Here is a 23,631-nt window from a genome sequence, read left to right as displayed (position 1 = left end):
GAGATGATCTATCAGCAGTTTAGCAGACCAGCTCTGGGAAAAACATGGAAATGCAGTGGTGGGATCCTCCTGTCAGCAGGGGCAATAGCCTGGAAGTCTACAATGAGATATCATCAGTTATTGCAAACTCACCCTAGAGACTCCTTCCTCACATAAAGAAGCAGAACAAGTTTCCTGGCCCTGCAGGAAAAAATATCCACATGTGAGGAAATGATGAGGTCAACATTTGTGTATTTTTTGCATACTATTAGTTTTTGGTAATTAAAGAATATGTTTGAAGAGTATTACTTTCTGGCTCTTACAGAGGAGCATCTTTATTGGATCCAGCAGGGCCACTAACTCATACATGGGGCTTAAAATGGGATTTTTATCTCATTTGATCTGAATAGAGCTACAATCCATGAAGGAACCAGAACACTTCAACACATGCATACTCAGGAGAGAGCCCTAAAGCGACTTCTTTTGGCCAAGTTCTGCTCTAAATGCTCTACCTGAATGCTGATCAAAACATCTCATTTTGATCATGGTTTTCAGGGTGTGCTGAGGGCCAGCTGCCCCTGCAGGGGCTGGCTGAGGAAGCAGTTAGCATCTATTAATAATTAAACATATTTTTTCCAGCAGTGCAGGTCATCTTATTTGGGGGCAGAAGGGAGGAAGAGATCTCCAATCCTGCAGCTTAGTCTGATGTGAAGTTTGATCCCTGACTTTGTGTGCTTCATTAGCAGACTAGGAGATCATGATTCACATAGCCCTAGTCCCAAAAATTCTGCATTGACTATTTGATGCATTGATCCTTTCACTTAATAGCTAGCCCTTAAGCCATAATAACTTACAGATATATGCATTTATTCTACAATACTCTGAAAGGCCTTTTTAAATATTCATTCTATTCTGCTAAATAAGCATCTCTCCTTTCCAGGAGGCCTGTGATTAACACTCCTTTCATCCATCACCACTATACACTGCCTTTGGGAAAGCCTGATCCGCTTGACGCTCCAAAAAATCTAACTTGAACCAGAACTTATTTTCCCTGCTTCTGCTAGTGCCAAGTTTCAGGACTTTAGGCAAACCACTTGACCTTGCTGCATCTCCCTTTCCTCTCCATTAAAACGAGGCTAGTGCCTAGCTTCATAAAGCATGTCAGTGCTACAGATTAAAATGAAATGCTGTGGATGAGCTTAGTACAATGATTCTATACACCGTGGAAATTTCATCCTTTAAGACGATGCCAATGACAAAGCTGTCAAGCCAAAACTGCTCCTGGCAGCCAAAATCTTATATCAGCACTATGGCCCAGTGCCATCAGCAGGGCCATAAGTAAGGGAAGGGACACATTTATTCAGCTCACTTGACAGGATCATCATCGCTAGCTGGACTACCAGGCTTCTTTTTCTCTTTTTTCAAATGAGCACAGAGCATAACCCAGTCTTAATTTATACACAAGGAAATACAGGAGGTATATGGAGAATTCTCTATTAAAAAGCAAGTTGGCAGCACAACGCACTGTTCAGAAGTAGTTCTAATAATAGTTCTAATCATAGTTCTAATCTAATGCTGCTTTAAAATGGTGACCTGCCTCTCTGCCTAACTATTCTGGATACTGTGGGATAATTATTTCTAAATGGCATAAGTTCAATTGTATGGTAAATTGATGAGTAAAAGGCTTTTTACTGTTTTACAATATGTATGAAGAAAATACACTTAACTTTTCATATACTGTAGTCAATTGCATAAGCAATAAGTGTACATTAGATGCTGTATTTATTACATCAAATCTGTGAACACTGCTAATACATTAACATTTAAAAAGGTAGCCCATGGCAAGTCAATTTCACAGCAATTAAAACTGAAAAACTGGTAATTGACATTTGATAAGTGTGTTAATTGATATCAAGCTTGCAATAGCTAACATGTTAAATGTCAATTAAAACCATGTGTTTTTACAATTAGAATTTATTAATAAAGAATTTAATTACAAAATATTGGTTATGTCAGTTTATGTTAATTATGCAGCAACTACATTTATAATGAAAAAGTTTATCCAGTCCTCAACAGCATTTAAAAAATTCCCTGTTTTTTAACATTTTGAATTGCATATGTTGCCTTTTTTTCTGCTTTAGTTGTAATGGGAGGGAGAGAAAGTAGATTAAAACTGTAGAACCACTGGTCCAATCTTTTCTACAGTTTTGAAGAAATACATTGTGAATATATTCTATATTAAATTAGGTAAGTATTCAGTAAAGACAGGAAATTAACCTTTATTATTGTTGTTCAGTGAAAGATTGAAGGCATCAGGCAGAACCATGAGCCACAGTGCAGAAAGCAGTCAACTAAGAGAAATTATTGCAGGGGGGAGAGAGCATCAGGCATCACAGACAGAAAAAGACAGAAAAAATTAGGAAGGAGAAGGTTAAAAAATATTTTTAAAGGTTGAGGTTTAAAGTCCTCAAGGCACTTAGAGGGAATTAAGAGAATTATGACAAGGGAAAAGAAGTTCAGGGAAGTGAAAGGAGAAAGAATGAGAGAGAAACCAGATTTCTTTGCTATTTCTTTTTCATGTAAATACTTCTTTGAATTTGTGAAAAGAGGCTTCAAATTAAAGCAAAAATGACAGCAATATTTTTTACTGTACCCTCAAATGCAAATATTAGTTATGTTTATATAGGTCCGTATTGACAGTTCAAATTCTGTGAAAATAAGTTTCCTTTAATTTTTGCTATTTTTATATTTTTAGCTTCAGATCTTTGGCTGCTGGTTTGAAATTTGAATAGACACTCACTTGTGCATTTTAAGATCACCACCAACAAAGGTCCTCTTACCTAATAGAATTAAAATTGGTCTTGTTTGTTTGTTCAGGACATTTGTTTCAATTGTCACTCCTGCTACTGCAAATTCTACCACTTACTTTGCTTTTAATTTGACACTAATAGGGAAAAATTGATTTTATTTCCACTTACTTCCCAGCTTGTCACACGTTCATCTCCATTTGGGACAACATGCACTGCTGCCTCCCTTCACTGTGAGAATGAAAATTAGGTTTACACTAAAGCAAGATTTTGTCAAGAAAGAATGTTTTGGCCTGACAATATCTGTAATTGAATTCTTAGAGAGAGAGTGGAATGCTGAGCTGAACGTATTTAAAAATTAACTTCATTTGAAGTTTGAAGTGCAACATCATTTGGTTCCTTTAAATTAGAATTGATCTAGCAAAGCAGGTTTTTTTTCCTTTTTTTTAAAGGAGATTTTTATCCCTTTGTCAACCAAATTCAAAATTCAGGAAAACAAGGTGTACTTCAAAACTGTTACAGAACTGCAACACCGTCATGAAAGAAAGGCAGGACAGGATTTGGGGGAAAAAAGTAAAAGAAGAAAAAATTGAGAGGATGTGGTATAAGCATACATAAGTATGAGTTTGCAGTATTTGTTTAAATACCTGTTTAGTAAAACCCCAGGTCCTTGGCACACAGTTTTCCATAGCTGTGGATGTCATTACTCCCAGCTGAAAAATTTGGCTGTGCCCTTTCCCCAACATCATGACAGAATCACCAGGTTATAAGTGGGTGACAATTCCCACATGGCTTTGTTTCATTTAGCTCTGCTAAATCTCTAACCGTGCCTCTAAGGCTTAGAGATTTTCTCAAGCCTGGCTGCGAGTGGTTTTGTTTTATTCATGCCATATTTCCTCCATGGCCTCGTGACTACAACAGACAGAACAAGAAAACTTCTGCATGTCTCAGCTCTGAGAGGTCTGCACAAATCATCAATGACTCTAAATTTTATGTAACATATACATATATATATTTATAAAGTTACAGAAGAAATTACTACCTCAGAAATCATTGTTTAAGGATGGCTAGGCCTCCTTGATTTACAACCACATGAAGATTGGTACTGTCAAACAATCTCAGACTACTTGGGCTTCTTTTATTCTTAATTCCTGAACATCATATAAATCCCACAAGCTATGAACTCTCCTTTAAGAAAGGGATGAACAGAGGACTATTAGGATGTAAAGCATACCTCATGATGTAGGCTGGACTGCCATAATTGTCCAGTGTGCTGAAAGACTAGAACCTGTTTTAAAAGCATTAAAAAAAAAAATCATGCTTCTCAAAAGGCAACAGCAAACACAGTGAAATTTGGGGTCACTGTTCATTAGAAGTAAAAATAAAAAATCCTCCTAAAACTTCCTCTGAAAAAGATTCATTGGTGCCAAGAGGTCATTTGGCTGGGAAAATGTTTTTTATTTAAATCAGGTATTCTCCCAGATTCTACAGATACTACACAGCCATTTTCTGGCCCTCATGCTTCTTAATGGGATCCAGTGTCATAAAGAAAGAGCCATTGAAACAGAAAAAAAGCATGGACCTATAGCCTTGGGCTTTCTGATCTATATGAGTAATGTAAAACCCAGTTACCAGATCTGCTGGGCTCTTGCTCTCGAGCTAAGAACCCAATCTCTCTGCAAGTGCTGCTTTCAACAGCTCCTCCTTCACACTCATATCATCCTTGTCAAGTCCTCTGATGGTTAGTGAAAACCAACACAACAGAAATCAGCATTACCCTAATTATATGTTCATGGAATATCTCTGATCATAACCAGACAGTTCCATCTGAAGATTAAATCCTCAGCTTTGATTCCTGTGCAGCTTCGTGGTGCTTCAATAGCCAATTTTTTGGGCCACTCTTGCATGAGTAAGGCTGGAGGAAACCTTCAAAGCTCCTCTGTAACACCCTTTGTATGGCTTTTCAAGTATCCTCATAAATTCTGCTTCTGATATTAATACACTTGAGATACTAAGCTTCTCCAGAGATCTAAAATTCCATCTTATATACTACAAGGCAAGACATAATAAATCAGAAAATGTTACAGCTCTTAGCTGTGGTATTCCAGTGAAAATGCATGCAGACCTACTAGATTCAAGTAGTTATTTCAATTTAGCAATAATTTCATGTCACTTAAAATATACAGCTTTTAAGTGTTCATTTTTAATTCTGCTCATATATTAACAATATGGGTGATACTAACACAAATATTGATTTCTCAACCAGCAGAAGAGAATCTCTGTCGATAAAAAGATATTTTTAGCATAGACATAAGGATTATGTTCAGACTTATTTATTTCTTAACCTGGATACCTCTCTGCCCACATATATGTCACCTAAATCTAGAAGACTTTCTGAACAGCAGCTACAGGAAACAGCCTTTCATCTTGTGCATAGGTGCAAGTTTTGTCCAAAGATTTGTCACCCATTTTCAGTGATTGCATTCCATTCTGCAGATTTGGTATCAGAACCCAGGTGGTGGATGCTAAACCTGACATCCTAATCTCCTCTGGCTGCATGACTTATGTTTTTGCATCCTTTCTTTTCCAAGGATGGAAGGTAAATCACCTTTCTTGCTTCCAAGATCTTTCAGCAACATTTCTTAGTTCTGTTGAGGGTTAAGAACAAAAACAGCATAGATTTTAAAATATTTTCTATTAAATAAAAGAGGAAGTAGATAACAGGAAATATAAGATCCATTAAAGTATTATCAATTTTAGATAGAATTAATTTCCTTCAAAATTTTATTTATTTTATCCCTAGATCTATTATTTTTAGTGACGGAAAAGTAGAAAAAGTTTTTAAATTGTTTTTTTTTCTTTCTGTCTCTAAGGTCTTTAGAATATTTTTCTTCAGTTTAATAGTTGCAAAATATCTGCAACATTATTAGGCCCAGCATTTAAAGAATTCAAAGGAATCTTCAAAGTGCTCAGCTTATGAGATTTGCAAAATTAACTTTGTAATTACAGTATGCAACAAAATACAGAGCTGATAGGTATTTTCCAAACGAATGGAGTTCATTTCTAGCATTAAACATTATGTATCCTGTCTCAGATAATTCTGACTTTCCTGAGGATGGGTTCAGTAACAGAGACAGATTTCCCAGCCATTACCTCTACAGAAAAATATCAGACACTACTTGACAGACTGCATATTGTCAACATGCTCATTTCAATATCTACCTGGTTTTGAAAAGTGAATTTTGAAGGACAGATCCTATTTACACAAATGCAAGTCTTGTTCTACTTAGAAGCCCTTCTTGAAGGCTGCCAGGGTCATCTTCCCATCCGTTTAGTTTTGACTGAAAGGAAAAATAAAAAAAAGAAAAATCTTTGAAAACATAACTTTCTGTTTTACAATTAGGGAACTTGGTTTTGTAACACATCAGGTACGATGTGTAATGGCTTTTTGATGTAGAAACCCTCTCTTTTTTATCTCAGCACAGAGTAATTTTATGTAGAGACTGAGGGCTGGGGCTGTTTGGCTTTTTCTTTACACATATGACATTCTGACTGTCTGTAAACCAAGAAAGTAAAATTTAATTCCTTATTAGATGCTGATGAGAGCAAGTATATTCTTTTTTTATTCACATTGATTTCTACTTTTGGGTTTATTTCTTCTTATTTTTCCTGTCTTCTTCAGACAGCCTTTAAAACACAATGCTGTCATATTTCACAATCAAAACATGAAGCTATCCTACCTGTCTAAGCATCTGGTTCCTTCACTGATTAGTAAGTTACTCAATTCCTGAATCTAAATAACACAAGTAATCAATAGTAACACAGAAGTAAATAGAATATCACACTTTCTGGTATTGACTGGGTAGATACCCTTTTTACTCATCATTCATGTCTGCCAAATACAGGATGCTACATTTCCCTGCACCCACAGGTACCCTTGCAAAATCATGTCCTCTCCTATTTAAACTTTCATTTTTACCCATAAAATTATGCTGGAGGCAGACAGATTGCATGAGTTGATAAAAGCATAAATTCAAGGAAGAGTTTATAAAACACACATAATGTTGAAGATGGTGACATAAGAAATCAGAGTCAGATTTCATTTTGGGGCAATATGTGGTCACATGTTGGAAAGTTCAACATCTGGTTTTGCACCTTAAGTGAATTATATCTAGGCATTAAGATGACAGGATGGTAACTGAAACCATACAAAGCTGTACAAAGCATACTCAATATATCAATATGTATATACCTTCATCATCATCTAAGTAATTTATTGGAATAAAAGCAGGAGAAATCAATATAATTAAGTCCTATCTTTTGTATTTCATTCTTACAGTTTTGAAAGACATAAGAGGTCTGGGGACAGGAGAAGAATTTAATAGAGACCATAAGATCCTGGAAACCCATTGATTGCAATTATCAGGTTTGCTCCACTGTCAGCCATTGCATGGTTCAACGTGCACCTTTAGCTCCTCACCACATAAATGTATCTGCTCAGTAAGCTTCAGGCAGAAAGGACACAAAGGGTCTCCAGATCTAAATGTTCACGCCAGTGCATCTTAACTTTGGCACTCTGGTTAGGCTTTAGCTAGCAGGCACAAAAACTGAGACTCTCATGGCTAATTTTATGGCATTTTTAATGAATCACATCATTTTCATAGAATGGGTGTGGGATGGGATGGACCTCAAAGACCACATTGTTCCAACTCCTTGCCATGGGCAAAAGCACAGTCCACTAGAACAGGTTGCTCAAAACTCCATCTGACCTGGCTGTGAACACTTCTAGGGATGAAGTATCCACAACTTCTCTGGGTAAACTTGTTCCAGTGCTTCACTATCCTCAGAAGAATGATTTTTTTTCCCTAATATTTAATCTAAATCTAGGCTCTTGCAGTCTGAAGCCATTTCCTCTTGCCCAGTCACCACATGCTCCCGGAAATAGTCCCTCTCCGTGGTTCTTGTAGCTTCCTTCAGGGTTCTGGAAGGCTTCAAATAGGTCACCCCAAAGCCTTCTCTTTTCCAGGCTGTACAATTCTCTCAGCATTTCCTCATAGGGGAGGTGTTCTCTCCCTCTAATCATCTCTGTGGCCTTCTCTGGGCAGGGCTGCTCATCCCCCAGCCTGGATTGACATCAGGGGTTGCCATGACCCAGGTACAACACCAGCACCTGGTCCACATGAGATTTAATCCTCGTGAGATTTCCACTGACCACCTCCTGAGCTTGTCTAGGTCCCTCTGTAGGACATCCCATCCTTCAGGTATGGATGGAAACCTTTCAACCTTCATACTCTGCAATGAAAATATATACTATATTTTGATTCCAGTACGAGTCTTTCTTGAAACATCCTTCTCCTTGATTCTAAGATATGAAAAAAATACCTGACTATACTTGAAGAAAGCTTATTTTAATTATTGCTATTTCTATTATTATAGTTAAGTTAACTTCTGGAGCAAGAAACAAACAAAAACCTGAACAAAACATACATTTCAATGGACTTGTTTAATTAAATATTTGTTTATTTTTATTTCATAGCAGTGATATCTTGAGAAGGGTTGGAAAGGGAGAAATTCAGTAATCAACTATGCCGTACCTAGTAGGTATAATCTCTACTGCAGGTTGTTTTTCTTTTCTGCTTGCAAATTAGCCCCCTCCCAGAAGGGAAATTAATTCTAATTTAACAACACTAAAAGCCTCTTGATGTTCCTATCTGGACACCTTCCAGTCTTTGAGGGAATTATGTCATGTGTATGGCTGTTTTCCAGCTTCTTCCTGCTTTCTAAAACTATGATGTCCTAAAGAGAAAATCTATTTCTTGCAAGGTTTTGGAAATAGAGAAGATATTTAACTATCACTTTCCTTTCATGCTAATTTTGGAATTTTGCTGCTCTGTATTTGAGTCCACATTTGAAATTAGGACATTGAAACAAAAGAAAATACAGACAATCTTGTAAAAAATATTATTAATTTCTGTGTGATGTATAGGAAAATGAAGGAACAATGCTCTCAGTGTTTTATCCACTTAGAAAATAAAACATGGTTTGAGCACTGCCTCAGTTGTTCTCATTGTATTTTCAATCCTTGCATTATGAAAAATAATGCAAAAACAGGATCTATAAATACCTCAATGGTTTTTTTACAGTAGATTATATCAGAATTAAAAAAAAAAAAAAGAAAATCAATCAAAATTTTTACTCAGATTTCAATTGAAGCCTTTCCTGTCTGTTCAAGGTCATCAAGCCTTTTCCATTTTCTACTTACAGGTTGAAATAAGCACCCTTTATTCAGTCAAGTACCTGTAAACTTGAGAGCACATAAATCTGGACCTGAATTTTAACCTTGGGAATATGTCTGCTGGTTTCATGGGTTTTAATAAACAAAACAGTTGATGTGCTCTCTATTCTATTTTCTTTGGCCTGGAACTACAAGTATTAAAATATTAATGTATGAAGTATTATATTTTCTTCACAAACTATCCCACTATTTTGATTTAAATGTTTCTTGAATAATTATCCTACTTGTGTTCATACAGAGCATAACACTGAAGAAATGTTTGTGGCCTTGTTTTCTTTTCTTACTCTCGTTGTTGTTTGGAAGGGGTTTCTTAAGGATGTACAACAGAATTTCCAGACCTAAAAAATATCACAGAATAACAGAATGGTTTGAGTCAAAAGGGACCTTAAAGATCATCTAGTTCCAAACTATGCTCCCTCAGAGGTGTGGCATTCAGTATGATCACATGTATGAGAAAAAATAAAATAAAATCCTCATCTTCTATGATGGATTAGAAATAGGTTATGGGAAGTATTTTCTGACATCGATACCTGTGAATTCAGTCATCCCAGAGCTCTTTCTGATTTCTCTGTTTCTAAGGAGGAAATATCTTGTAAAGCAAATCATTCTGCCTTCTAGTGCTGCTCTTCAGTAGATTTGAATTGAAAAAAAAAAAATGTAAAAAGGAGTCTTAATTTGTTTTGCACTGGACTGGTTGAGGTCCTGGAAGATGGTGGGGTTAAGTCACTATACTGCTTTGGAAGGTAAATTACTATTTTTGAGGCATTTAGTTTTCAGGAAAGGGCTTCTTTTTAAGGCAGTCTTTTCCAAAATCTGAATTAGAACCTGGTCTGCTGGTTTGAACACATTTCAGATCTAACTGTATCACTTGTAGCCATTTCACCATCTAGAGATACCATAATGATATAAAATACACCTGTGGGATTTTAAAATATATATATTTTTCTCTTTTTTTTTTTTTTTTTTCTTTTTCCAGAAGCAAGAATAAAGAACCAGTCTGAGCCACTGGTCAGAAGGGCTGGTAAAAGTCTGTCAGAGCTTAAAAGGTAAACTCTGTATTGTGAGCTGATGAAAGGGGGAGCTATCCATCACTAGATTCAAGTCCTCTTATGTCTAGCTCTGGTACTTCCTAAAGTTAAAACCTCCTTTAATGTCAATTTTCAGACTTTTTAGTTTCCTTGAGGAAGCCAGCAGGGACATGGAACTGTAGATAAGTAAAGTGAATTTTGTAATTTCTGCTAAATCGGCCCAACAGCTGGGTAGAGATGTAGAGTTGTTGCTCCCCACCATCCAGGAAACTGACTCCCAGCTGCTGCATTTTCTGAGATTTTCCACACATAGTCACGTTGAACTCCAATTTTTTTTTTAAATATTATTTCCCTTATACCCTTACCCCTCTCTTCTAGTTTTTTTTTCAAGTCCTTCTCCACTGCTTTACTATTAAAGTGTTCCTTAACATAATGGATAGGTGATAACACCTTAATTATTTCTACACTACATTTCAGTCATAACAAAGGAAGGCAAGGAGGGCCTCAAAATCCATCTAGATTGCATCTCAACAGCATAAAAACATAACTAATTTCCGATGACTGTCAGTGATATAAAGCACTTGTTATTGTAAACTAAGGAACTAAAACCTCAAAAAAAAATTAATGCATGTTTGTGAGGCAAATGGAAACTTAGTAACTACAATTTACCTTCTTTGTACAAGTTAGAGGAGTAGAATAATTATCTTATTTATTTCCCTTTTTCTCATTTTGACAGAACCTTTCTACTTTCATCATGTTTTTTTTTTTTAATGTACTTAAAAAGCCATTTATATTTTCACGCCTTTAGTAGATTCTGTCAAAAATTCCTGTTTACCTAAAACCAAATGCAGTACATGGAATAGCTAAGCATTGCACTGTTCCATTTTTAAATGTGGAAGTCATTTAGGACCTTTCTTAGATAACTGCATTTTAAGATTGATTTAATAGCTTTCTGGGCACTAGTTTGACAATAAATTATTTTGAGGACTTCTTCCTTGGGGTATTTTTTTGTACATATACCACATATGTTCAGCAGAACCAATGGTAATGCAAGACTGACTTTTTTTTTAACACGGTAAAACATAAAGAGAAAAAAAATCAAAGTATTGCATTTAATATAGTTATGCAGGATTGCACAGTTGGTTTACGGAGATTAAAAAAAAAAGGTAATAAGCTAAAGCTTCACATCAAACACACAAACATAATAATTGAATCAAATAATTGAAGGTCCTCTTACTCCCATCTTTTAGTCTCAAACTTCCTCCTTACCCCGAATGAAATCAATCACCTGTTGAGCAACTCAATCTCTTCTGCAGAAGCTCACTTTATCCTTAGTACAGGAATGACCTCCAGCAGGATTGTGAATTGTTCCCCTGTCCCCCTACAGCAATGACCAGATGACCTCAAATCACTTGGGAAAATTCCTCACCACTCAGAAAATGCACTTTACACTGCATTTTACAAGGTGTAGGGGCTCTAAAGGAGAAAACTTGTTTTCCTCAGCCACTGTGGGCAGCACATGGTAGTCTTTGGAACATCAAAGCAAGTTTTTAATTTCTTCCCTAAATCTTCTTCATCCTTCTAACACACATTATATCCCATCCACAGTGTGTTCCAAGCTCTTCACAGAGTTTTTGCCTCCTGTGATACCGAAGAATGGCTTATCATCTTCTCCAGGGGGTAACCAATCATGGAAGGGCTTCTGGATAAAGAACATAGTTTCTGGATGTTTGCTGTCGAAGACTGCACAAACTTCTGATGGAAGAGGTGCCAGAGAAGAAGCTGCTTGGACAGCAGGAGAGCAGATGGCAACTGAGCTCACAGTCCTCCCATGCCAGAGCATCATCTCTTTGTGGGTGAGAATTTGCTGATGGAAAATCCATAGTGGGACAAACTTATCCTGCTGTAACTTCTAAAAGATACTCAAAGAAATACTGCAAAGTTCTGCAGCTGTAAAGCTTTCCTGTTCAGTAAATGGTATTTAAGATGACTGCTCTGATTACAGACACATTCATATATAGATTTATGAGCACAAGGAACAACAAGAAAAGCACATACAAATTTTTAAGACACATGAAAATCTTGCCAGAACTAAGGCAGAAAAAAAGCACACATGCCAAGAAGACAGTTCTAGCTTGGTTTGTTGTGGTATGGTGAAAACCACTATTATAATCTCCTCATCTTGAGTCCATGTATGTATATTTGCAGGGACACATTAAATACCAGAAAACAATTTTAAGATAAAGCACAGTTGCAAGTGGCAGCAGATGTAGCAGAATGAAAATCAGGGCATGGCAGCTTCTTCAAGCATCTGAGAGTGTGGTCCCTCCTTTGGAAGACCAGGCACAGAAATGAGAATTTTAATGGACTGCCAGTAGAAATTACTAATCTTAATAGGACAATAATTAAATGGTAACTTTAATTTGCTCCTAAAGCTTAGAACTTCCATAATATTCCCATTTGTTCTCAAATGCAGTGATGTTTAAACAGTAACATGTATGCATTCAAGTATGCTTTTCTTTCTAAATAAAGCAAGAAAGATTTTAAAAGCCTTATGGTATTTTTTGTATATTTCAAGTATTCATGTTAAAAATCATCAAAAGTAAAAATATCATATCTGCTCTTGAAAAAAAAAAAAAAAATAAAAAGACCAAACCCACAAGATCATCAAGGAAGAATATGAATAAATAAAAACAGTAAGAAATGTATTTCAGTGATCCAAAGTCCAACTTTAAATTTCAATAGAGAAACACAGAATTGTAATGAAACTAATGTAATTGAAACTAATATAATTAAAAACCTTTTAATACACTAGAGGTGACCAGTAGAGATAACCTTGTATCTGCAACCTCTGTGTGTAACTCTGTGAATATGCTTCCCTCCTTTACCTGTGTGACTGGAGGAATTTCTCCTGGTTTTTTAGGTATTTCAAGACTTTAATCTTATTGAAGATCATTCTAACTGCCTTTGCTTTTTGATCATATAGAAAATTGAGCCAGTTGGCAGAAAAAATTGTATTCTCAGTAATGCAAATCAATGTTTTCCAGATGGACAATTGAAAGGAGTTATTCTTTAAACTTACTGGTAAAAAAAAAAACAAAAAAAACAAAAAAAAACACAAAAAAAAACCAGAAAAGTGCAGTGCTGGTGCTTAGAACTTTGCATTTATTTGTAACATCAGAAACCTACAATTCTGACTGCCAAAAAATGAGCTTCAGGGTTCAGAAGACAACTCTAGGGGCAATCTACAGGATAAATTAGGCATAATTCCATATGGGGCACATGCCAAATCACACATATTGCATGCACACTAATTGATCATTACAGAAACCCCTAACTACTGGTGGAAGGGAGCAATGTGACAAACCCAGACACCATTGCAGCTCCAAAGAATTCTCTGGAGCAATGACAGTTTTAACAGATGCCTAGCTGTCCTCATATTTTACAACTTGGCACAAGAAAAAAATGCTTTTTCTCATCAATTTTCAGGAGAAAAAATCCTCAACCTGCCAAATAAAGCCAAAGCAAAAACTCCAATTCAATGGAACGGTTGCAGAGAAAAATTTCTTCAACAAGGACAATGATTTCAGCAAAATCTGCACATTAATAATTTTGTCCTAGGAATTCAATTTCCACCAGTGTTAAAACTACTTTTACTTAAATTTTCATATACTTCTCTCTAGGTTTATTCAACTCCAAAAGTTCATTTGCTTTAATAGTGTCCTTCCTGTGTCCTATGGAATACATGGAAAATGACTCAGTTTACATGATAGAGCTTAATTGTACTCTTGAAACATTTCTAAAAAAATTCTGGACACAAATAAATTAGTCAATATCTGTTAATTCCATGTTACAGGAGACCAGCTGCAGGCTATCATAAATGTGAGGACTCCAGAACAGAAATGTAGAACTTTTAGCAAGATGACTTCTTTATACTTTCATATTGCCACACTATTTGTATAGTAGCCCAAATTTTTATTAAGCTATACAGAAAAAAGAATCAGGTCACACAAGGCATGTATTATTTGACCACTATTACTGCTGTTTGGGACTTCAAAGACATTTAACCTTCAACCCCAGCAATGACACTTACCTTTCATGAGACATCTGTGCAACAGCTGATGTGTTAAATCACAGCTGTATCTGGAAAGTCAGAGCCATAAACCATTTGAAAAAAAGAACTTCTCTATAAATTGCATATTTCAAATACGACAAGGTTACTGTCCTGATGCCAACAAGGAATCTCAAAGCCTTTGTATGTGAAAATAAGTATTTAAAACTTTAGAGAGAGCTAGAAAGATGGTGCTTTTTCTTCCACTGTATAGCTTCAAAGTAAACCTTTCCAGTCTAACAGTTCAAGGGTATTATTTAAGCAATTTATCTCATTTGAACAAAGAGGAATGTTTTAAGTCAACCCGTTTTTGCTACAAGAATATGATGTTTCATTTTAACTTAATAAAAGAAATGGTTCTCAGGGGGTACAGAATTTATACACATGCTGCCTAAGGTACCATTTAAAAAGAGAACTTAGTGAGAGATTTTGTAGGGAGTTATTAGTGAGTCTAATAAAAATATAAAGTATGGTACTGTAACTACTATAGTGACACTACCAATTTGTTTAACAGGAACATCAACATTTTTTTTTTTTTTTGCTCATGTATCACTGTGTTATAGCCTACTTTCTATTATTCATTTATCTCATTTTCCACATAAATGTTGTTCTGGCTCTTTTTAGTCTTCTTCCCAGTTCCAACATCCTGTCTTGATCATTGCTTGGGTCACTGACAGTAGCAATATTTAATATGAAAATTAAGTGTTCTTACCTACTTGTTCCAAGGCAGCTGCTTTTACTTCACACTGATTACAATTATATTTGTGGAAAACAGATCCATATGTTACTGGGAAACTCAGATTTTCCTGTTCATTTCAAGCTGACTTGTGAATTCTTCCTCTTAGGGGCTTGGTTAATTCTTTAGTTGTCACTGAACATCTCGATTTTTTTTTTTTAATATCACACTCATAGTGAAAGGAGGGTAAAATAGCAGCTGGGGAAACTAGAAATATAACAGAGAAAGAAAGTGATTAGAGCTGTGCCGTTCCAGAACACCAATTTTATTTATCTATGTGTTGGGAACAAAGCTGCTTTGCAAATTTTTTACTATTTTTATGGGGTTTTTTTGAGACAGGGAAAGAGGGAAACACATTTATTCAATGGATTTCATCAAATCTTTGAAATTAGAAGAATACCACACACATACACTCAGACTTAGCCAAGTTTTACTGTCTTGCCAGTACAACTGTAGGTTAGCCTTGCCCAGATTACTTCCTTAGATCACATTTTCCCCATTAACTTCTGCAGTTTTACTGGTCTCAGCTGAACTCTTCTTGTATTAGAAAGCAGGAGAGCAAGGGATTCTGACAGTAGCAGTGAGAAAGTGTCATCTGTCCCCCATTAAGACATGCAGTAATACTGGGAAATGTGTTCTCCCAGTCTCTCCAGTGTTCTGTGGCTGCAAACACTGCTGATGACTTCCCTACATTTTAACACAGTGGCCATGGAGAGCCTTCTTTCCCTTGCAAAATATAATCTTTCAAATCTTGCTAATTTCTTTCTTTTCATCCTCTTTAAAAGTCATCTTTGCTCTGTCTTTGCAATGAGAAATCACAGGACAGGAGACAGCATCTTTATTTACCTTGAAGAGCAGCTCTATCATTGTCTCAGCCCCAAAGGAAGACTTCCAAGGCCACCCTACTGGAAGGGTGGCCTGTGCATGGTATTTCCCTGTGGTTTCTTTCTGTACCCTCTTTGTTTGAAAGATTTGCTATGGGAGCTTCAGCAATAACCAGATAAACACCTAAACAAAAAAGTCAGGCAAATATAGGTGAGCATTTGGTTTTTCCCCAGACAGGGTGCTTCTTGGAGCTTCTTGCTTTCACCACTTATCTCTGTGCTTCCGACAACATCAAGACTTTACCAAGCCCAAAGCTTTAATAAATCCTCAGAAAAGCAAGAAAACTCATTCTGTGTTTCTTTATTTTTTACCCATTTCCTCCTGATTCTATTTCTATAGAACCTTGTGCAGAATGCTCAAGAAGAGAGACAAAAGCTAGCCTCTCCACCACCTTTATTTTTAGATTATATTTGGAGGGAGCTGTGCCCTCATTGAGGTTGGCAGAGCTGACACAAGATTTTGAGTGCCCCTCCCCTTTGTCTGCTCTCTCTACTCAGACCCACCACAAAAATGCTGGCCCCATTTCAGCCCCTACAACCATCCATCTGCCCTTTTAAATAATATCTTTCCTGTGTGATACCATCCTTCAGCGTGGCTTTATTTTGCAATGCTTTTCCAATGACTCAGGAGACCTACCCACACTATCACACCACCACAGCAGAGGCTGCTTTTCCTCCCATTGAAGTCAAGAGCAAAATTCTTGCAATAAAAAGAGAAACTGAATACAGATGAACATTAACCATGTCCTTTCAACATTTTTCTCTGCTTAATGGAGTATATTAAAGCTTCTCTGCATAACTTCTGAATAGTACTGCATGCAATTTCATTATTAAAGTTTCACTTAATTTAATACCGCTTTGAGGTTTCTGGTTAAAAATAAAATATGATTAATGCTTACAAAAGAGAATGAGAAATCGGAGTGCTAAGAATTCTGATAATGGCTACAGTTTCTGGGTAAATTGCTTTGCTAATTTTCATAGTTAAACACGTTAATGTTACCCTTGCTTATTGCAGCTCCCCACCCTAACACTCACTTGCTCTTCCTGATGATTCTTTTAAAAATTAATTAGTTAGTGTGGCATTTAGCTGCTAACTATAACACACAAAACCCAGTAATTTTCCCTGAAGGTCACTGGTGTCTCTATACAACTGCAAGAACATGAGCACCCAGTCGTAGGCATTTACCCTTCCTACATCATGAATGAATTTCTGTTTTAGAGCAGGGAGGATTACCAGCACTACCAGATCTCCCTCTGGCTCTCTGCTAAACCTGAGTTTTCAAGAGCAGAAAGCTCATACAGACTAGGAGGATGAGGAACAACTGTGATGTTCTCCAGGTCTGAACAAGTTATCAGGCTGCCAAGTATTTAATGACATTCTTAGCCTATTGATCTGTAAAAATGGTTTTAAGATTCTAACAGTGCACTGGATATAAAACAATAAAATTGTATATCAAATAGTGATTTTTGGTAAAAATCTAGCACTGCTTTGGAATAAATGTTTGGATAGGAGCAGAACAAAACGCAGGACTGTATTTCAAAAAGTAAATTTCATAAATTCTTGGTCTTAACCCATGCAGGTTCATATCCTGGCTTCCCAGTCAACCAATGAAAGCCTATTAGGATAATCGAGGATTCATTAGAGAAAGAAATTTGATTAAATGGAGTTGATCAAATTTGATCAAAGAAAGCCAGATGCTGATGCCTTCCTATGTTCTTCATGCTATACGTTTTCATTGTATGGATTTAGCTGGAACTTTTCTCACACAAGATGGACATGCTGTCAAAGTCTATCTATTTATTATCATGTGATAAAATATAATATAGCAATTAAGCAAAGAAGATATATAATGGTAAAAAGGAAAAAAAAAAACACCAACTGTTAATCCAACATAAGTGCGTTGGCTACATCCCAACCTGCCCAGTCCATCTTCTTCATTAAGTATTATTAATTATTATTGTTATTACAGGAGATCCATAATACCCTACCCAATGATAATATCCATGTAGGACTTGAATATAATGAGGTGATTTGGAATTCACAAAGAGGGGTCACCCTACAATTTGGAATGCAGATAATCCCATTTTCCAATGGGTCTTGTTAATTCACATTTGGCCAAGACATTAAAAGCAATTATGACATTAAGCTCTTACAGATTTAAAGAGGATCTTTTTTGATAAATATATGTGCATGATAATAGATGTTTTTTAAAAATTGAGATTTATTTCACAGATGATCACCAACAAACCTTCTGAATCTCAACTGCTGGGGAAATTTGAATCTGCCTGCTAATCTAAATTTCATAGATAAATTTTAACTAAGCCTTATTAAATAGAGAGAATGTAATAAATGTGGCCCTTTTCATAAGAATTACGTGATACAGAAAATGCTCACCTTTGGGCATAATAAGTAGTTCTACTAAAATCAATAAAAATTCCCATAAAAGTATTAATGTGTTTAGAATCTGAGAACAAGTTGGGCCATATCTTTTGCTTGAAACAGATCTTGAAAATTAACAAGCCATAATGACCTAGAGAAGGAGATAAATTACAAAAAAAAAGGAGTCAGCAAATAACTGGTATTTTATGCTGCGGCTGCAGGTTAACCAGTCAGATCTAAACCAGTTAATGCCCTTCATGAACAGTGAAATCCAGAGTAATATCTTGGTCATGGCTAGTGGAGCCAAGGATGCTCTTGCTGTGCTTTGCTAAATCTATGTACCCTTCACTTATAGTCCCATGTAACTTGACACAAAGAATTCTCTTTTTGCAGTCATGAATAAAAATCTAAATATTATTACTGATTAAAGAAGTATCAATAAGATCCCCAAATAATAGGGATGAGATACTCAAAGCAAAACATATAGATAAACAAACAGAACATGCATATGACTAAAGATTTGTTTCCCAGCCTACATCTACTCCACTTGCTAAGGCTTGTCATCCTTTTTGTAAATGTGGGGACAAAAAAAGGCACAGCTCATCTATACTGTATCTATTCCCTTCCCACTCAACATATGTTTTGCTTTTATTTTTCAGTATAGCTTTCCACTAAAATAAGTATTTTTCCTTAGAAGAAAATTTCTTTAAAATTAGGAGGAAATGGTAGGACATGGAAGACTTGAGGAGAGCTTCTACTGCTAATCAGTAAATGTTTTGTTTGGAGCTAAATGGTTAATTAATAGAAGCTGCTCTCATTTAGAAATAATAGGGAAATAAATATTTTGCTTCTTGAGTAAGTACCAAACACGATAACAAAACTTTTTATGGAGAAACCAAACTCACTTATAATTTGCAACTCTCGCATTTTGGTCTTACCAGTGCAAGACCAGACTCTGGAAAAAAAAAAAAAAAAGTTATAGAGACAGTTAAAACCACTTATAAATTCCCAGAAGCATGGTGGTATTTGTTAAATAAGTTAACATAAATCATGGAGTCACTGCTGAAAGCTGCTACAAGCAGAGTTTCCAGAAAAAAGACAAATTGTGGGCAGAGAGGGGTGTGAAACCAGCTAAATTCCAGCACCTTTAAAGCCAAAAACTATGCTGCAAAGTACTGCAGGATGCAGAAATACATGCTGCCCACCCAGGCACCACTGGGAGTGGGAAGAAAAGACCAGAGCCATTACAAAACTTCACTGCTTTAAGGAATCACACCCCTAGCAGGGAACAGAGACAGTTCTATAGCTCTCTCTGTAATTTCTTTAATGATTGTTTCTACAAGCAATAATTTTCTATCTAAATAAGGGAAAAAAAAAGTACATTCAGCAATTTAACCTTGCTCTGGATATTTCTACTGGCCTGTAATCAAAATTCTCACTTCAGTGAAAAGATAAGGACACAAACTCGAGTGATGTTAAGATAAAGTGAATATCAATACCATATAAACTTGCTTACAGAGGGCAAATATTTCCTCCCTCCTATAAGGCTCAATACACAAAGAAAAAGAAGGGAAATAAACCAAAATATACTTAAATAAATTTTCCTTCAGGGAAGCTTGCTCTATCACAGGCTGCTTCAATTTGCATCTCAGATGCATGAAGTATCTTACTTTGCTAAGTGGTCTTCCTGTCCAGATCTTGAGCTCTGCATTGTATTAGAGTTCCTCAATTCTGTGTAAATAGAGTGCAGGGGAACAAATAAGAATTTCCTCACTACTCTACTAACCCCATAACCTTATTTTGAAAAACCTAAATTCAAAGCCAGCTAGAACTAAATTCAAAATTCCAGTCTATTTTACATTTCAAACCTGAAGCTTCTGAAAACTCTGATGTAAGCATATGGAATTTTACAAGTAGTAAAAGGGACATAATTCTGAGAAACTTTAACTTTTGTAATCTCTGTCATTTCAGCATAAGATATCTTTATAACTAAGATCCTAATACTCTCTGCAAACATTGTGGTGGTATTGTTAGAATATCTGGGTATTAAATAAGAGCCAAAATATGAACTTCATGGACTACTTAAATATTAATGATATATTTTTGATCTCTTTCTGTGCCAGAATTCAAACTTGGGGTGTAGACAGAAATTCATAAAAGCCTTTAGAGCAAATCCCAGTTTGTTGCCCACTGTACAGAATCCATCCAATCAGCTACAGAAGCATCTACTAGTGACAAAACAGATTATGATGAAGCAATCTGAACACTTACACAAGAAGGACGAAGAGTAAATAGGAATTTGATGTGTATGGTGCATTTCATCCAGACCTGAATGAAGGGACATTTAGTTCTGCAGAGCTGAGGACAGCTGAGGACTGCCTCAGCTGACATGCAAAAAGGGTACTCGACCCAAATGTTACAAACATTCCCAAATAAAACCCAAATTTAGCAATCTCAAAGCAGAAGTTACTAGCTTACATGGCTATATTTCAGCAGCCACCTCTAGTAACCACTTTCATTAGTCTTCTATTCTACTGAATAAAATGACTGGGGAAAGATTCTTCCCATTAGCTGGGACAGAATAAAACTCTGTCAGCAACTGATGCACTCCAGAAGAATGTGGATGAGTATCAATCACTTCAGTTTGCCTTTCTGCTCTCATGACTGCAAACTTCTCATCCATGCTCAGAAACATCTGCTCATTCTCTAATGAGGAAGGAGGAAACCCTAATTTTCTAGGTACTTTCCTGTCAAAAAGCTGATCTGTTCTCCAACCCATCTGCTTGCAGTAACTCAAACTACTAATCCTTCTCTTCTGGTTTGGATCTCCATTAGCTTCTGGATTACCCTGTTTGCAAAGGTTTCCTACTGTGCTTCTCTGAAAACCAATATGACATTTAGAGCTGAGAAAGTTGAAAAAGCAAGGATTCTCCTCTGAGATAAACTCTCCTCTTGCTCTTGGGTTGCTACCAGGAAATCCAAAAGCCTCTTGATACCAGACCTACCTTCTCCCTTTTCTTCCTTTTTAATATTATTGTCTCTCTTTTAATTATTGTGGCACCAGGAGACCCCAAATGCAATCAGTGCCTCATTCTGCCTGTCTCTGTGAAGACATATGGTATGAGACAGCCCTTGCCCTGAAGAGCTTACAGTTTAAATAGGCAAGACAATAATGAGACACATTAGCATTGTTATCACCATCTCCCAGGTGGGAAATTGAGTCACAAAGATGGAAAGCAACACGCTCAAAATCACATGTCTACACCATATACAGTGAAGCGTGTTTCAGTCCTTTTGGAGTTAGCAAACATTAAACTGATAAATTGATATGGTAGAAAGACACAGTGATGTGCCAGTTTGTGTGCAGAAGCCCCACAGACCAGATATTCACTATTTTGGCCCAAAAAAGCCCTGAGAGCCCACCTTGCATTAGGACACTTAGAGTGCAACCAAGGGAGTTGTCCACACCACATTCTCTTTTCCATTTGGTCTGGGTGGCCTGAATGCACTGAACAGGTGCCCACGAAATGCAGGTAATGCAGAAATGTAAATTTTTCAAGACTCAATCAAGTAGATTTCTTTAAAAACCACTTACTGTTCCTTATGGTGTTGCTTGCCCACAAGGAGAGAAGCAGACCTTTTTCACAGACTTGCCTTCTCAGCAATCCTCTTAATCTGGACTCCAGAGCACGGGCAGAAAATTCCTATTTTCATAACAGCAAAGATCTGAAAGTGAAGCCAAATTCTATATTGTGCCTCAGTTTGCTAATAGCCATAACCTGTTTAAAGCCAAGAAAATCTTACATCTTTGAAAAATTGTATGGTAAAGAGTAAGACAATTGCAGGCAATTTTATTTCTTCTGAGGAAAAATTTGTTTCTGAAATGACCTTATTTATTATGCCAAAAATTAGAGATTTCTCTTGTCTTTTTGAAGTGATATTATACTTTATTTATAAATGACAGCCCTCTCACTTAAACTTGCACTTAGTTATTTAATTAATAACATTCAGTATTATTCATCTGTTGAGGGGCTACTGCATACTGAATTACTATGATGTCGTGCTGGTCTCTTACCCTTTCTTCTTTCATATGATTAACAGCATATTAACTTTTATTTCTTTTATGGGGAAATCAATGCTCTTGAGCTTTGTGACATTTGCATATGTTTTTCCAAAATCTAGTAGGGGGAAAAAAATTCCATAGTGCTTTCTTGGGGATGACTTCTTTTTGCTGATAACCTCAGGATATCTTGAGGTTTTTGCAAAAATTTACAGCAGTCCTACATTATCATTTTGCAGCATAAGGGCATTTTCATAAAATTACTAACAGCTATGAAATAAATTCCCCTCCTTCTCTCCCTCCAAAAAAACACCCCAAAACCAACAAAATAAAACAAACAAACAAAAAAAAATTATCCCATAAATCAGCATGGTCAGATTGTTGCAAATACACTTATACAGCATCACTTTTGCTATACTAATTTTTTTTTTTTTTTTGCTACATATGAAATAATATACTTTTCTTATTTAAAAAAAATACTTGAATGTAGTGTAGAACATGCAGTTTGCTTACTTGCATTATTAGAAAAGTAGTTTGGATGCGCTACTGTAGCACCTGACATTTTCTTATCTATCTTTATATCTTTCAGTGTTTAGATGAGAGAATACTGCATACCAACCTGATGCAGATAAATCAAGACTTCTCTAATTATTTACTTCCCAAAAAACACATGAAAGGTTTTCATATATTAATAAGCTGTTACATTTAAAAAAAAAAAAATCAGCAAGTCTTCAAAAAGAAAGTAAAATAAGATACATTTCTTTGAATAGTTAGTTTGCTAGAAGGAGTGAAACTGAAAATCAAGGCAGTAGAAAAAATCTCCTGGATAAAGTTTATGCCACACTATTGCCCTTTCAGAAAGTCAGCCAAACCCATTGTAAAACTCATTCATCTTTTTAGCACCCTCTTGTGTTACTACTCTTGACTGTATAAGATTAATGTTAATTTGATTTTTTTACACGGTTAAAATCATGCTACCTGTAATTCCTCTATAATTTCAGTCATTTGTTTCCACAATTCAAAGGAGACATTAACACAATTTCTACTTTATGTATCAAGTAGTTACTTAATGTAGTAACTATATGTTAGCTCCTTAAAGACTCCTGTGTGGGATTGAGAAGGACATCTCATTGTCTAGATGGGAAGATAAAGGGTGGAAAATAATTTAATTTCTAATCCAAGCATACAAAAATCAATCTAAAAGATTACTGCTTTATGTTCTAAGCTTGACTGTATTTACTGACATGGGTAGGTCATGTGCAAAGAACAGCTGCCATCTCCAGAGTTCACTTGCCACATCCACTCCATGACCTATTCACAGGTTTTCTAGGAATATACAAGAGCACAGAGG

At 36.0% G+C, this 23,631-nt stretch overlaps 1 long non-coding RNA gene across 1 annotated transcript in view; it reads right to left on the bottom strand.

Moving 5' to 3' along the window:
• Positions 1-22,056, bottom strand: part of LOC140683876 (uncharacterized) — a 38,398-nt gene extending 16,342 nt beyond the window's left edge. The window contains exons 1-5 of the long non-coding RNA XR_012055450.1: positions 21,816-22,056; positions 15,803-15,964; positions 14,933-15,163; positions 6,009-6,127; positions 133-180 (exon numbers count right to left, since the gene is read on the bottom strand). This is a non-coding gene — a long non-coding RNA (uncharacterized lncRNA). The remainder of the gene's footprint in view (positions 1-132; positions 181-6,008; positions 6,128-14,932; positions 15,164-15,802; positions 15,965-21,815) is intronic.
• Positions 22,057-23,631: the final 1,575 nt, after the last annotated feature.

The sequence above is a fragment of the Taeniopygia guttata genome, chromosome 4 (genome assembly GCF_048771995.1).
Source record: "Taeniopygia guttata chromosome 4, bTaeGut7.mat, whole genome shotgun sequence".
Lineage (NCBI taxonomy): Eukaryota > Metazoa > Chordata > Aves > Passeriformes > Estrildidae > Taeniopygia > Taeniopygia guttata.
Note: the sequence above shows the minus strand (reverse complement) of the source record. Positions and strands in the feature narration are given on the sequence as shown.